Source organism: Sarcophilus harrisii, chromosome 2 (assembly GCF_902635505.1).
Source record: "Sarcophilus harrisii chromosome 2, mSarHar1.11, whole genome shotgun sequence".
Lineage (NCBI taxonomy): Eukaryota > Metazoa > Chordata > Mammalia > Dasyuromorphia > Dasyuridae > Sarcophilus > Sarcophilus harrisii.
This window is the reverse complement of record NC_045427.1, coordinates 335,496,204-335,511,113: the sequence shown is the minus strand read 5'-3', so window position 1 is coordinate 335,511,113 and position 14,910 is coordinate 335,496,204.

Genomic DNA, 14,910 nt, shown 5'->3' with positions numbered 1-14,910 from the left:
AAAACTTTTGTACAAAAAAACAAAACTAATGCAGACAAGATTAAAAGGGAAGCAATAAACTGGGAAAACATTTGTACATTCAAGGGTTCTGATGAAGGTCTCATTTCTAAAATATATAGAGAATTGACTCAAATTTATAAGAATTCAAGCTATTCTCCAATAGATAAATGGTCAAAGGATATGAACAGACAATTATCAAATGAAGAAATTAAAAACATTTCTATATGAAAAGGTGTTCTAAATCACTATTGATTAGAGAAATGCAAATTAAGACAACTCTGAGATACCACTACACACTTCTCAGATTGGCTAAAATGACAGGAAAAGATAATGATGAATGTTGAAAGGAATGTGGGAAAATTGGGACACTAATAATACCTTGTTGGTAGAATTGTGAATGGATCTAACCATTCTGGAGAGCAATTTGGAACCATGCCCAAATAATTATCAAACTGTGCAATGCCCTTTGATCCAGCAGTGCTTCTATTGGGCTTATATTCTAAAGAGATCTTAAAGGAGGGAAAGGTACCCACGTGTGTAAACTGTTTGTGGCAGCCCTTTTTGTAGTTGCAAGAAACTGGGAACTGAATGGATGGCCATCAGTTGGAGAATGGCTGAATAAGTTATGGTTCTATATTTGTTTATTATTATTAAGTTATTGTTCTATAAGAAATGATCAGCAGGATGGTTTAAAAGAGGCCTGGAGACATACATATGAACTGATACTAAATGAAATGAGTAGAACCAGTAGATCATTATACATAGCAGTAACAAGATTATATGATGATCAATTCTGATGAACATGGCTCTTTTTAATAATGAGATGATTTAGACCTGTTCCAATGATCTTGTGATGAAAAAAAAATTAGAACAAAAGGTTTGCAAGTGTTAATATCAAAGAATTATACTTGCATATGTTTTGAAAAATAAAAAGCTTTAATAAAAATATTTGAAAATCATAAAAATTAATAAGTGCTTACTGTGCTATGTGCTGGATTTTATTTATACAAACACAGGCAAAAATAAAGTCAGTCCCTGTCCTAAAGTCCCTGTTTTTTAATGTGTTTATTGTGATGGTAGTTGGGCATGGAGAGGAGGTACTCACACAAAAGTATGGTAAAGAAATTCAGAGTCCAAAGAGGTATTGGAAAAGCTTGAGTTGGCTTTCTCAAAATAAAGGTTTTGGGAAAGAACTCACCAATCAGAGAATGAGACTACATGGGCAGGAGTGAGAAAGTCCTAAAAATAAAGGCATTTTTTTGTTAGGATTCTTACAAAGTGTTGTCTAATTTTAGCATCGTGCTTAACAGTTCTCTAGTTCAGAGTTCATACCTTTCACTCCTTTGAGTTCACACATTAGTTCTCACATTAGCATTCAAGATTTACAAGTTCAGTGGAGGAGATTCACAAGTCACAGTTTCCACAATCCCACTCTTGGAGGAGGAGTCAACCTTTGAGTTCACACCTTTAAGATATCATATCTAAGAAGCTCTTGAAGCCTCAGCCAGGAGTCAGTAGAGGAGACTGAGGAAACAGTATTCAGTTGGGCAGAACGAAGAATTTGGAGAGAGCTGGAGGCTGAAGCTGGCAGAGGCAAAAGACAAGATGCAAGAGCTCTTGGAACCAAGGAGGGAGATAGGCCTCTAAGAAAACTAACTGGGCTATTTTGGAAGAGACAATAAAGGATCTGAACTTTTAACAGCTAGTTGCATTTGAGGTGAGTATTATATCTGAACTGAAACTAAGGCTGCCTCCAGAAACTCCCCAAGAAATCTGCTCCCAGAGAATGATTATATTTGAGAGAAGAGAACACTACATTTTCTCAAGGGGATTAGGGTGATGAGACATGAAGAAGGGACTAGTTAAAAGACACACACACACACACACACACACACACACACACACACACACTTAAATGAGTGCTCTAGAAGATCCTTAGGAACTTCCTAACAATGAATGGGTGGGATTATGACAAGATTAACTACTAGGGACTTATCTCCCTCTGTCATATGTTTTGGAATTTAATCAGTCTGAAAAGCTAAGGCTTGAGCAATACATCTTTTGATGCAATTTCCTAGTAGTTTCTAGCTCTATGAACTTGGTTTAGAATTTCAGATTTTGTAAAGACATAAAAATCATCTCTTCTCATCAATGTGGAATAGAAACTCTTCACACTTGATGGATACCCTGTGGTTTTGAGGGTCAGTGAAACTTGCCCTGATGATTTCTTTCATATGGAGATTATAAGGTTTGGTACTGCCTGCTGAGAATCTTTTTATGTTAACACAATGTTATGTTAACACTAAAACATTTAAACAACCAGGTATATCAATTGACTCAAACATTCTATTATAATAATACTGTTTTGAAATAAAAAATGTATCTTCTCTATTTTCTTTATGTTTTAGATTGAAAAAAAGTGTTTTACATCAATTGATACATCTTAGTCCTAGTATTAAAGCTAAGAAAATCTCTTTAGAGAATCTTGGTTTATTCTTATACTGAATTTAAACTACTAGCTTGAATTAGGCTGCCCCATTACATATAATCCAGAATATACTCAAAATTACCAAAAATGCATTTTATTTATTTGTAATAAATAAATAATAAAAATAAATAAATATTATTTATTTAATACCATGTGCCAGATACCTTTCCAGACATCCAGTCTATATATTCAAAATCAACAAAACATGTAAAATTAGTCAAAATTTAATGAACAAGTAATAAATTTTTGTTACCAATTATGTTGATAGTAAAAATACAAATAATGAAACAATTCCTGTAGATAGGGAATTTACATTCTAGTGGGAAAATATATATGTTATCATATATACAAAATGAATATAGACATTAAAGATAAATAAATAGAAAGTTACTAAATATAACTCAATCAAATATTTATTAAATGTCTACTATATTTCTGCACATCTAGTGAGTAAAAGTGGTAGACTACCAGATTTGGACTCAGAGAAATTTATCTTCTTGAGTTCAAATTTAGCTTCTGGCATTTACCTCATCCTAGGCAAACCTTATTTCCCTCAGTTTCCTCATCTGTAAAATGAACTGGAGAAAGAAATGGCAAATCACTCCAGTATCTTTGTCAAGAAAAACCCAAATGGGGTCATGAAGAATTGGAAATGACAAAAAAAACCCTTCAACAATAAGAACTATATCCATGGCACTGCTTGGTTCTTGATAGAGGTACAAAGAATAAAACAATAACTACTTTCAAGGAGTATACATTCTAATGAAAAAATACAAGTACATATTAAAATTTATAGAGTATTGTTATAATGTTGATAAATCTAAGGTTCACCCAGGATCAGATGGCTAATAAATGCTGAAGCTGGATTAGAGGGAAGGTGTCATAATAAAAAATTAAAAATTAAGGGTATCAATTAAATATTCTTGTAGAAGATATAGAAGATGAATTGAATCTTAAAGGAAGAGAGGAAATCTTCCAAGGTGGATGTTAACAGGGAATGAATTCCAAGGATGTAGAATAACCAGGACAGAAGCTATTAAAAATAAAAACAGTTTGGCCAATTTGCAGAGTGTGGTAGGGAGTAAGATAGATTGGGTCATATTTTGAACGAATTTAAAAGCTATACATAGGAACTTATATTTTATCCTAGAGAAAATAGGGAGACCCTATAGTTTTGAGTAAGAGCATGATTTTAATCAAAACTCCTGAGATAATATATCTTGAAAAGTTCATCTTTCATAAATGCTGTTTGTGTGTCTATACTTAGAAAAAGAAGTGCTAATTAGAAGAAGCAACTATAAGTCTGAGATTTTGAGTCAAGTCAAGATGGCATGGTGAGCCAACTGTAATAGGATCTAGTCATCATGTGTGAGCAGTGGTTATTTTGGCTAAGCATAGATCAAAGATATATTTTTCAAAGGGAAGAAGGAAAAAAAGTTCCAAAATGCAAAATTACTCCTTTTAGTGTCTAATGAATGAGCAACTCTTCCTGTCTCAAGGGCCAATCTTCTCTGACATATATGTGACACTCTTTCTTGTCTTGTCACTATCCCTCTCCGTGAGAACCATGGACTTACTAAATCATTCAAAAGGGCCAAACTAAGCTAATGTGATGTAGCATACCTAACCATACTCTTTGCAAAAGCATTTGTTCAAAAAGTAGACCTAAATAATATTACAATTTGGCTTGATTCCCCATCCCCTTTTCTCTCACCTCTCATTCCAAGCAATATGAGGAACACAGAATGGAAAAGGGCTTATCAGTTTTAAAGATTTTAGGAGATTTCTCAGAGTGATGCTTGGGTAGGAAAAAACTAGAGTAGAATTTAACTAATTGATGGGGCTGGTAGTTTCACCTTGATCTAATCTGTAGAAATCCAGGCCAATGAAGCATAATAATTTAGAGAAGGAGAAATGGGGGTTATTAAAAATTGAAGATAGAAAGTGGAGATATTATAATAAATCTTTTTATAAGATGTGCCTCTTGAGTTAAGCCTTGAAGGTACCAAGGTATTGTGTGAAGAGGTAGCTCCTTCTAGGCATAAGAGATAGACTATAAAGATATAGAAGGAGAAGGTAGAATATTATATTTAGGAATAATAAATCATTAGGCTGGAATGTAGAATCTTATGAAAGAGAAATCAATGAAGCCCAGAAGGACTTAGAATAGGACCATTAAGGACTTTAAATACCAAACAGACTAGCCTGTATTTTATCCTTAAACTTCTTTGGAAGAGAAGACTTCTGTTTGAGAACTATCAATTTGGTGGAAATTGGAAGATAAAGAGTGATAGAGATTAAAGAAAGATAACCTATTAGAAAGCAATTAAAGTAGTCCATGTAAGCCATCTGAAAGGGGCTGTTAGCTATGTAAGTAGAGATGGAGGTAGATATCAAAAAGATATTGGGGAAAACAGAATCAACAGGATTTGGAGATTGTGACTTTGGCTTGGGTAATAGAGGTACTACAGGTAAAAGGAAAGTAAGATTGGAGGGAGAGTTTATGGGGGAAGATAATAAGTTCTGTTTTGGACATACTTTGGGATGTCTGCGGCATTATATGAATTTGGAGATATTGGACTGGAGTTCAGATGGCAAATTAGAACTAGATATATTAATCTGAGAGTCATCTCCATAGATATAGTAATGGAATCCAATGGCACTCTTGAGTTCCCCACATGAGTATACAGAGAAAGAGGAAGAAATTCTGATTTGAATTCTGATATACATCCATTGTGGGTGGAATATAGATAATGATCCTGCAAAAGATATTAAGAAGTGTCTAAGTAGATAGAACTAGATACAAAGCAATAGTATTTACAGATAGACTGCTATCATGAAAACACAGGGAAGCTATGGTATATTAGAGGCATACATATCAATATATCAATATCTATCTACCTATCTATCATATCAGTATGTAGAGATCAAGAAAGATGAGGACTGAGAAAAGATGAATTGATTAGGCAATTACAAAATCAGAAAAGAGAAGTTTTGTGTGTGTGTCTATGTCTGTGTGTGTGTGTGTGTGTGTGTGTGTGTGTGTGTATGTGTAGAGCTAAAGTCAGATCCCAAATGGAATGGTTAATATTCTCCTTAAAGTTCTAAATGTGAACTTGAGGGATTGGAGTTTCCAGTGGCTTCATTACAATCACCTATTCTAGTCTATGTCCCCTTATTAGCAATCTGTAGAACTCTATTATAACTTAGAAAAAGAAATTACTGAAAAAGCATAATAATAATACTAATCCAAACCAGAGCGTACTCTCTCCTTTCTCATATAAAATCCCTGAAGAGAATGGATTTACACTTAAAGTGTATAGGTAATAGAGCACATGTATAGAGGACATATTTTGTTATGGGATATCTCCCAAGTCTTAGCTCCACAAGTCCTTTTTTTCTTTCATGGAATCCTTATGAGACTCCTCTTATGTAAAGGTCTTTACTGAGCTGCAAAATTTCACAGCTTTTTGGAGTTGAGGCAGTATTTTTCTCTGTCAAGCAGAATATTGATCTTTGAAGCTGCTTCTGTTCTTGACAACTGTCTTCTTACCTCCATCTGCAAGTGGTTCTTCTGTCATTAGCCACTAACACTTCTTGAGATTCAGCTATTGCTTCTAGTTGCTGGTGAAACCATGGCAGTTCTAATGGATCTCCCAGTCAACTGGATGCTTCTCTCTCAGAATTCCCCTATAGTCAGAAAAAAAAATAAACATAAAAGAAAAAGAAGCAATATATGTCCTTGGATGTGTATATAGTAATTAGGTGGAAGATAGTGGTGCTTTCTCCTACAGAGTTGTTCAAAGAAGTTTTATCTGACGCAATGCTAGGAAATAAAAGAAGCAAAAGGTCTAAAAGAAGTCATTTTGTTGATATAAACATTCAATTTGAACTTGATAAATCATGAATCATCAGTCTTTCTGTTTCATCAATAACCAGAAAGTAAGTACAAGTTTTTTAGTTACTAATGGTTAAAAGTAGGTTCATAAAGCCTTTACATTGTTTGACTTGGAAGAGTTATAGAATTTTTCTATATATTCTCAAGTTCTGACCACGACCTCCCCTCCCTCCACCATTCCACATTCAATGAGGTTAACATTACCTTGAAAAGAACAACTAAAAAGAGTCACTTCACCTATCCTTCTTCATGGGCTTAGAAATTTTTTGAGTAATTTTTTAACTGCTATATCAGTTTAAGTTAAATATGATCATCTAGTGGATATGTATATATATTATGTATATGTATATCTATCAGTAGATATATATGTATATATACATATATGTATATATTATTTCAGAACTTCAAATGGGAAAATAGTGAGAAGTAACATGATGGGAGGAGGAATTATCAGTAGCATATTATAATCAAAATCCTATTCTTAAAAGAAACAAAACCCAAAAATTGTCTAGCATAGGAAATCACTGAGATTGTTGAATTAAGGTGACAAAATTAAGATTTACAAATGTAAATAGCTGAGAAAGAGAAGTAGAAGGAATAACAAAGAGACAATGGGAAACAGAAACAGAAAGGGTAAAGAAGCAAATATTTATTCATATATAGATATATATGTCTATATCTATATATATAATATATATGAGGAGGGAAATAGAGACAGAGAGAGATATTCTTTTTAGGTGATTTTTTTTGAGATCATCACTTTGAGGCTCAAGACATACTAAAATTATTTTATGAAAAAAATGTAAAATCCTGATTCTTGAAAGCAGCAAAAGGTTAAATGAATCTAGTTGGGAACAAAAACAAAAACAACCTAATCACAATTTAAGCCAATGGTATTCCTGTGAGGTGAGAAGATTTAGTAGATTTGGTAGGGAATTAGAGTTGTTTTTCTCCAGGGAGTGGTCATGGGTATTCTCCTCCTTTCAAATTGTTCTCTTCTGAAGTAGCTTAAAGACCCCTATTTGCCCCCATTCCTTGTTATTACCATGACTAGGAAGTGAAGTGAAGGACATTTACTAAGAGAAAAGTATCTCCCAAGAGCAGCCTAAAAAAAGTTGAAGAGTTGGGAAAGAGTGATTCTGCCAAGAGTGAAGGGCAGAGTGAGGGAATGCTTTTTCTCTTTAGTGAAACAATTCTATACTACCATGATTGTTAGATGCACATTATAGATGGTCTAGTACACAGATTTTAATTTGGATTTTCTAATCTGATCCTTAGAAAAGATTTAAATCAATATTTTAAATAGGAAAAAAAGCAATAATATCCTATTACAGTAAAAGCAAAACATTTGTGTGTGTGTGTGTGTGTGTGTGTGTGTGTATATATATATATATATATATATATATATATATATATATGTATATATATGGAGATGTTTATCCCAATTGCATGAATCCATGGAACTGTGTACTTGTTGGAAGATCAGACTCCTAATTAGCAAAGATATTTTGGGTAATGAGAGAAAAAACAGACTTTGGCCTCTGGAGTCACAAGGGGAAGAGCTGATATCTCAATATGACTCAATATAGATTCCAGGGTCTAGAACTTCAAAGGCTACCAAGAGTGGATTACTAGAGTGAGATCATTCTCTTCTCAGTTGAACTCAGATTTTATCTTAGTCCCAAGTGACAGTAATCAATATAGTTTCCTCAATTATCTTTTTTTCTGTTTTATTTGTAAATATTTGCTCCCTATCTTTGATAACTGTCTTCTGTGAAATAAACATTTGATGAAGGGGAGCTAAACTGGTTAAGAATAAGCCAACTTTTGCCTACAAGGTCTGGAGTTGACTACTTTCATGATCCCCTTGAGCAATCATCCAAAGTGGCTTTCAATGAAATCAAAAGTCTGGGTCAAAAATTTATAAATCTAAAGATTAATCTCTTTAAATCACTGTATCTACACTGAGTTCTACTTTTATGAAATCCAACTCTGTGAATTGTCAGTATAGCATTGAATTCAAGTAATTCAAGAATAAGTAGCTACAGAAATTATTGACAAACTTTTACTTCTGAGTTCACAAAACAAATATATTTACCTTCATGTAAAATTTTGCAGACATTTTATTTAATATCATCAATAACTTTTTGCATACAACTTGTATATATGATTCATTTAATGTGCTAGGAAAAAAACTTTTATGTTTTTTTGACATAAGAAAAATTCTCTAGGATATTAATATAGAATTTTCTTCACTGAGTATAAGATCTTTGTTAGAAATCAGTAAGTAAAAGTATTCACGTTTTTTTTTTTAAAAACAAGTATTACTTGTACTAGTCTCATTGTAACTGTGTCATAATTGAAAATACCATGAAGGACATGAATCTGATACTGACATATGCAACTATTTGTAGGGAAACAGTTCTAACTCTAATGATTTAATTTCAAAGCATTTATTTATCTAAACTTTTTTTTCTGCTGAAACATTATAACTAGTTCTAAGAGTAATATCATTAATTTCTTTTTTTAAAAAATCCTGAATTCAAATATAAAACCCAAATATTTTCACAACATATTAGAACACAAGAACATTCAGTATGAAACTGTGAATCTCTATTATATAACATTTGCTTCTTTTTAAAAAAGTACATAATAAATTCTTCACATTACTTTTAAAATTTGCCTGCTTGTCTTTTGCTCTCTGAACTCGCTTCTGTTCTTTTCTGCACAATTCAAAAACTATTACAATGGCCTTTGGTGGGTGTAGGGGTGAGGAAATAGTAATGGTGGTGGAGGGAAAACATTATTATTATTATTTCCCTTTTCATTTACACTCTGAATTTAAAAAGTGAAAGATGGAAAAATGTTCTTGCAACAAGTAAACAAAGTGAAGCAAAGCTAATCTACCTTGTGACCATGTCCAAAAATTTGTTTCTGCATCTTGTACCTATCTGTTGACAGGTAACATATTTTAACATAGGTTCTCTGAAGACATTGTTGATCATTAAATTAATTAATTTACATTTTAAAAATTATGTTTCTTTACAATATTGCTGCTCTTGTATGAATTGCGCTCCTGGTTCTACTCACTTTGATGTCATCATTCATATTGTCAAGTATTGTTTGAAATTATCTGTTTCAGTTTTTTATAGTACAATATTATTTCATAATTCAATCCCCCAATTTGTTTAGCCTTCTTTAATTGCCTAAGAACAACTCTAAAGTTTCTTAACCCCTTCAACTTTGAATTCTTTGAGCTGAATTTTTTCTTCCTCTTTTCATTTCCACTTCAGGATAAGATTTATTTTTGCTTTTGATTATTTTCTCCTCTCACATTCACCTCTTATTTTTCCTCTTAACATCTTTCTTTATTCCTTATCTACTCATATGCCGTTTGAGTTTGAAGTATTCCTACATCAAACTCTTTGAATATATGTTCACTCCTTTGTCCATCTCAGATATGAGAAAGGTACATCCGATGCCCACTTTCCCTATGCCCATCTCTTCCTCTTTGTTTATATGCTTTTTTTCTCACTCCAATGATAAAAAAGAGCAACCTCTATATTCTTCTTCCTCCTTTCTACATTAGGTCATTCAATTTTCCTTTTTTATTTCCTGAGTTCAAACTCTTATGACATAACCAATCTATCCCTAGATGTTTGTTTTTCAAAATTATTCTCTTCAATATCCTTTACTTTGCTAATTTCTGAAGATGCACTTGTTTTTTCTCTTTCAATTAGCATTATAGTTACATTATAATATAATTCTTACTAAATGCTCAATTTTTCTCTCATTTGTCTGTAAATACACTGTGGTTCATCTGATGTCTCCTTTCTCTGTTCCTTTCTCTATGCTTGTGTACTTTTATTTTCACATACCCCAATTATGAGAAATTATGTAGCTTCCCCAGTTGCTTTAATAACATTAATTTTAGTTTCTGGATTTTTATGTATATGTCTCAGTGTCTACTCACTTCTGTCTTTTTCATGAGAAGCTTGAAAGTACTCTATTCCATTAAAAATCCATTCCTCATATTCACATAGGGATTATACTCATCTTTATATTATAAGATATTCTTGGGTGTAATTTTTTTGAATTTTGTAATTTTGTATTTTAAGATGTTCTTTCATTTACAATGGAAATTGTCAAGAATCATGAGGTCCTGACTATAGTTCTTTAGTTCTTGAATGTCTTCTTTTTGCTTATTTTTAGTATCTATTTATCTATCCATTCACCCACCCATTTATCTATTTATTTATTCATTCTTTTATTTTTGACATGACAACTCTGCTAAAGCATTCTTGAGATTTTTCTTTTTAGATTGTTTTCTGGAAGTGGTCAGTGCATTCTTTCTATCTTTTCTTTGCTCTCTAGTTCTAATATATTCAAGCAGTTTTCATTTATGATTTCTTGAAATCATAAGCTTTTGAAAATCATAGTTTTCAGAGTCTATTCTAAATTATCTCTCCTTGACTGTTCTTTTAAATATTAGAAACATTGCATTTTCTATATTTGTTTATATTCTGATTTGATTTTATTGTTATTTTCTCAATGGAATAATTGAATTTTTGTCCATTCTAGTATTTCACTGAATTAATTTCTTGGGTAAGGCTTATCATGTTTCCTCCCTAGAGTTACTTATTTTCTTTCCAATTCTTCTGTTTCTTTGTTTCTTACTTCATTTTTTCTAGGAATACTCATAGTCCTTCTGGAAAAGTCCATCTTTTCCTTTGCATCTTTGCTTGTAGTTCTTATGGAATTACTCTCTTATTTTGGGGGATGCCTAAATTTTTCAATAATTTTTCATATGTATTTGCATTGTTTTGATTTACTCATAATTTTAGTTTTAGTTCTTGAATTAGAACTTTGTTCCAGACCTATGATTTTACTTTTGGACCAAGTGGTAAATTCCAATTTATTTTCATCTGGGCATCCTGATTTCTTGGACTAATTCTTTACTTCCAGGGGTTAACCTTGACTGGATTTAGGAAGAACCACAGTGTTGGGTATTTAGAGCATTTTTGGCTTCGCAGGACAGAGTGTTTGGAATTTTAGATGGGCCCACATTGTTCCATGGTAACTAGAAATTGGGGCATAGAGTGCTACGCTTGTAGTCAGCAAGACTTGAATTAAAATTCAATTTACTAGTTGTGTTACCCTGGATAAGTCACTTAATCCTGTTTGCCTCAATTTCCTAATCTGCAAAATGATCTGGGGAAGGAAAATGAAACCCATCACAATAACTTTGCCAAATAAACCCTGATGAGGTAGATATAACTAAAACAACTAAACAATAATAAAGTTGATTGCTGCCCTGTGTTCCAGTGGGTTTGTAACATTCTCATTCTGACAATTCAAATGTTTTTTTTTTCAGAGAAGTAAGAGAACTTATTCTAAGTGATACTCAGACGTCCTACCAAGATGACACCCTGGACAGGAGGCAAACTATCCAAATCCCCCATACCTATTCCTTTAAAATCTCTGGTATTCAAAGTCATTCATAACAAACTTCTCTCCTATCTTTCTGGTATTCTTAGATTTTATTCATCTCCATAGCTCATGTGATCCAGTGACATAGGACTTCTCTATGTTCTTCACACAAGATTCCAACCTCTGGGAATTTCCCCTGGTTGTCTTCCATTCCTAGAATTTTTTCACTCATCATAGATACTTCTGACTTCTCTTCAAGTTATAATTAAAATTCAGTCTTCTAGAGAAGACTTTTCTAATTTTTTGTAAAGCCAGTGGCTTCCCTTTATTATTTCCAATATGTCCTACATTTATCTTATTTGTACATAGTTGCTTATCCTCCTTTAGACTGTAAGTCCTTTGACTGCCTTGCTTTGTTTTTTCAACACTTAGCACAGTGCCTGTGAATAGTAGGTATCTGATCAGTGCTCACTGACTGATTAAAATTTGGACACTTGTCATTGGCCATCCTCTCTAAGAGCACTGAAGTCGTTTCAAGGAAACAACTTCCTTTGCCATTCATAGTTAAATTTATGGGATATCTGGACTTCTCAAACTTTCAAAGTCACTTCCAAAGCCTAGACATTTCTATCATGTAAAGGTATTTCACTTAAAGTCAGGAAAGGACAAACACAAAAGAAGTAATCTAAACTTCAGCACAGGACTGCTTACTTCATTTGTTTTTGCTGATGGTTGAATGGAGGTTGGAGATGATGGGTTGAGCAGGTAATAAAATGGAAGGAAGTTACCCCCCTCCACACACCTTTCAGGTAGATGCTAAAAAGAATTCCACAAAATTTCTGTGGTCACACAACTGCGAAGTGATAAAGGTATGTTTTTTACCCCAAGTTTTCCTTATTCCATTCTATCCACTACTCTATGTGTAAGTTAAGTGAAGAAAGGATGGAGATTAGTATTAGTATAGTTATATGTAAACACAGCTAAAAATGTACCTGATAGTATGAGTAATAATATGTCAGAGTTCTGTTTGTTTTTATTGTGAACTATAGTCATTTATTAGTTTAAATTGAAATAGTAGGCATCTAATAAATATTTGTAGATTTGCATTTGACCTAAGAACTAAGCTACTGACTGAAAACAAGACTATAAATAATGCATTTGGTTATATTTTTCTACTGCCAACTTGATTTCTGCCTTTATCTGTGGATTTGCCTCTCAAAAAGTATAAATGGATTTTTAAAAAAACAATGGTACTTTTAAAGAGGCAGCTAGATCACCATCTATCTAGTAGAGTTCACCTGGAGTCAGAAAGATTGAAAGTTCAAATACAGCTCAGACACTTGCTATTTGTGTGATCCTAGTCACAGAACTAATTTCAGTTAAGTTTTTCCTTCAGTTTTTTAATTGTAAAATGGGATAAACAGTGCCACCTACCTCATAGAGTTTTCATGAGATAATATTTGTAAAATGTCTATCACATAGTAAGCATTATGTAAATGATTATTTCCTTCTTCCCTTTTAAGGACCCAGTTAGCTAAAATACAAAGAAGCTTATCAAAAGCAAGATAGTTACTTGATGGTGATTTTTTTCATTATGGAAATTCATCTCAAAAGAAAAGCACAGATTCATTCCCCAGTGATATTTCCTTTTCTGCATAGATGGTGACAATGCCAGAAGAGTGACCAAAAATTCTCAGTATCCTTATAGATTTTAGACCATCTGAAAACATGAAACTCACTTCTAGAATGCCAACATGACATTTTTTTAATGACCAACAAACTACTAGAAGAAATTAATTATATCAATTTTGACATTCTCAGTGTAAACAAAACCAGAAGAGAGAACATTTTATGTAAGTATTGGGAAGAGTGGCTTACAAATTCTTATTGAAGATAATTTGGTAGCGGTAGCTTTGTTGCATGTCAAATCATAAGAAGTGTCATTTCATGGGAAATTGGTCTTATATTGTAATGATCACAATAAATGTGTGTAGTCTATCATGAAAATAATTGAATCAAAGCCCACATGCTCAAAATGCTTTAAGATTTGCAAAATGTTTTACATATATTTTCTCATTCAGTCTTCACAACAACACTGAGGGAGATATTATTAATATTCCCATTTTACAGCTAAGGAAATAGAGCTATTTTAATTTATTGCCTGAGAAAAGACATGGTCACAGCTGTATTTTAAAAAGATCACTATGCCAACTAAAAGACTGGTGTGAAGAAAGATTTGAGGTAAAAAGGCTAACAGAAAGTTATATATAAAGAATCTAGGCATGTTATGATGAGGCCTAGACTAAGCTGGTTCCAGTATCAGAGAAGAGAAATTTAACACCATCAATATACTGGGAATTGTTTGGACAATTCAAAATCATGCTAATGTAAATATGTAAATATAAATGCAATGTAAAATAACAATAAAAGATCTGCAATCTGCTTTATATTTCTTTTTAACTACTAGCTACTTAACAAATGGGGAATAGTTTAAATTAAGGTATTCTATTAAATAGATACAGTGAGACATTCATGTTTAGCATCCTATTTATTGTGTTGCAATGAATCATTTGTCTCCTACCAGATTTATATTGTAAAAAAATCTTTTTTTGGGGGAAATCTTAATATATATCAAAACCTTAGGTATAAATAAATAAAAATTATTGTATGGGGGCTTAATGTAAGAAAGACTCAAACCTCCTTTAAATTGAGTCAAGGCTCCTATTTCAGTTGTTCATGCTGATATAATCATTGCATTTCTCATATATTTTTATAATTTTAAAATATAACAGCTATTCTAGGGAGGTGATGTTATATAGTGAGTACAGACTAAGAGTAAAAACATTTGGAATCTAATTCTGACTCTGCTACTTTCTAGATCAGAAACCCCCACAAAACAACCAAAGAAAAACAACCCCCCCAAAATTCCTAGACCCTGGGCAAAATTTTAATACCTGTTTCATTATTTTCACAATATAGAGAATATTTGTTTATCTATTTCACATAGATCTTCTATTATTATAATAATAAAAATTTTTAAAATCTAAAAAGAATGTCATTAACATATCCATTCAACTGTTCCCTTGTTTACTGC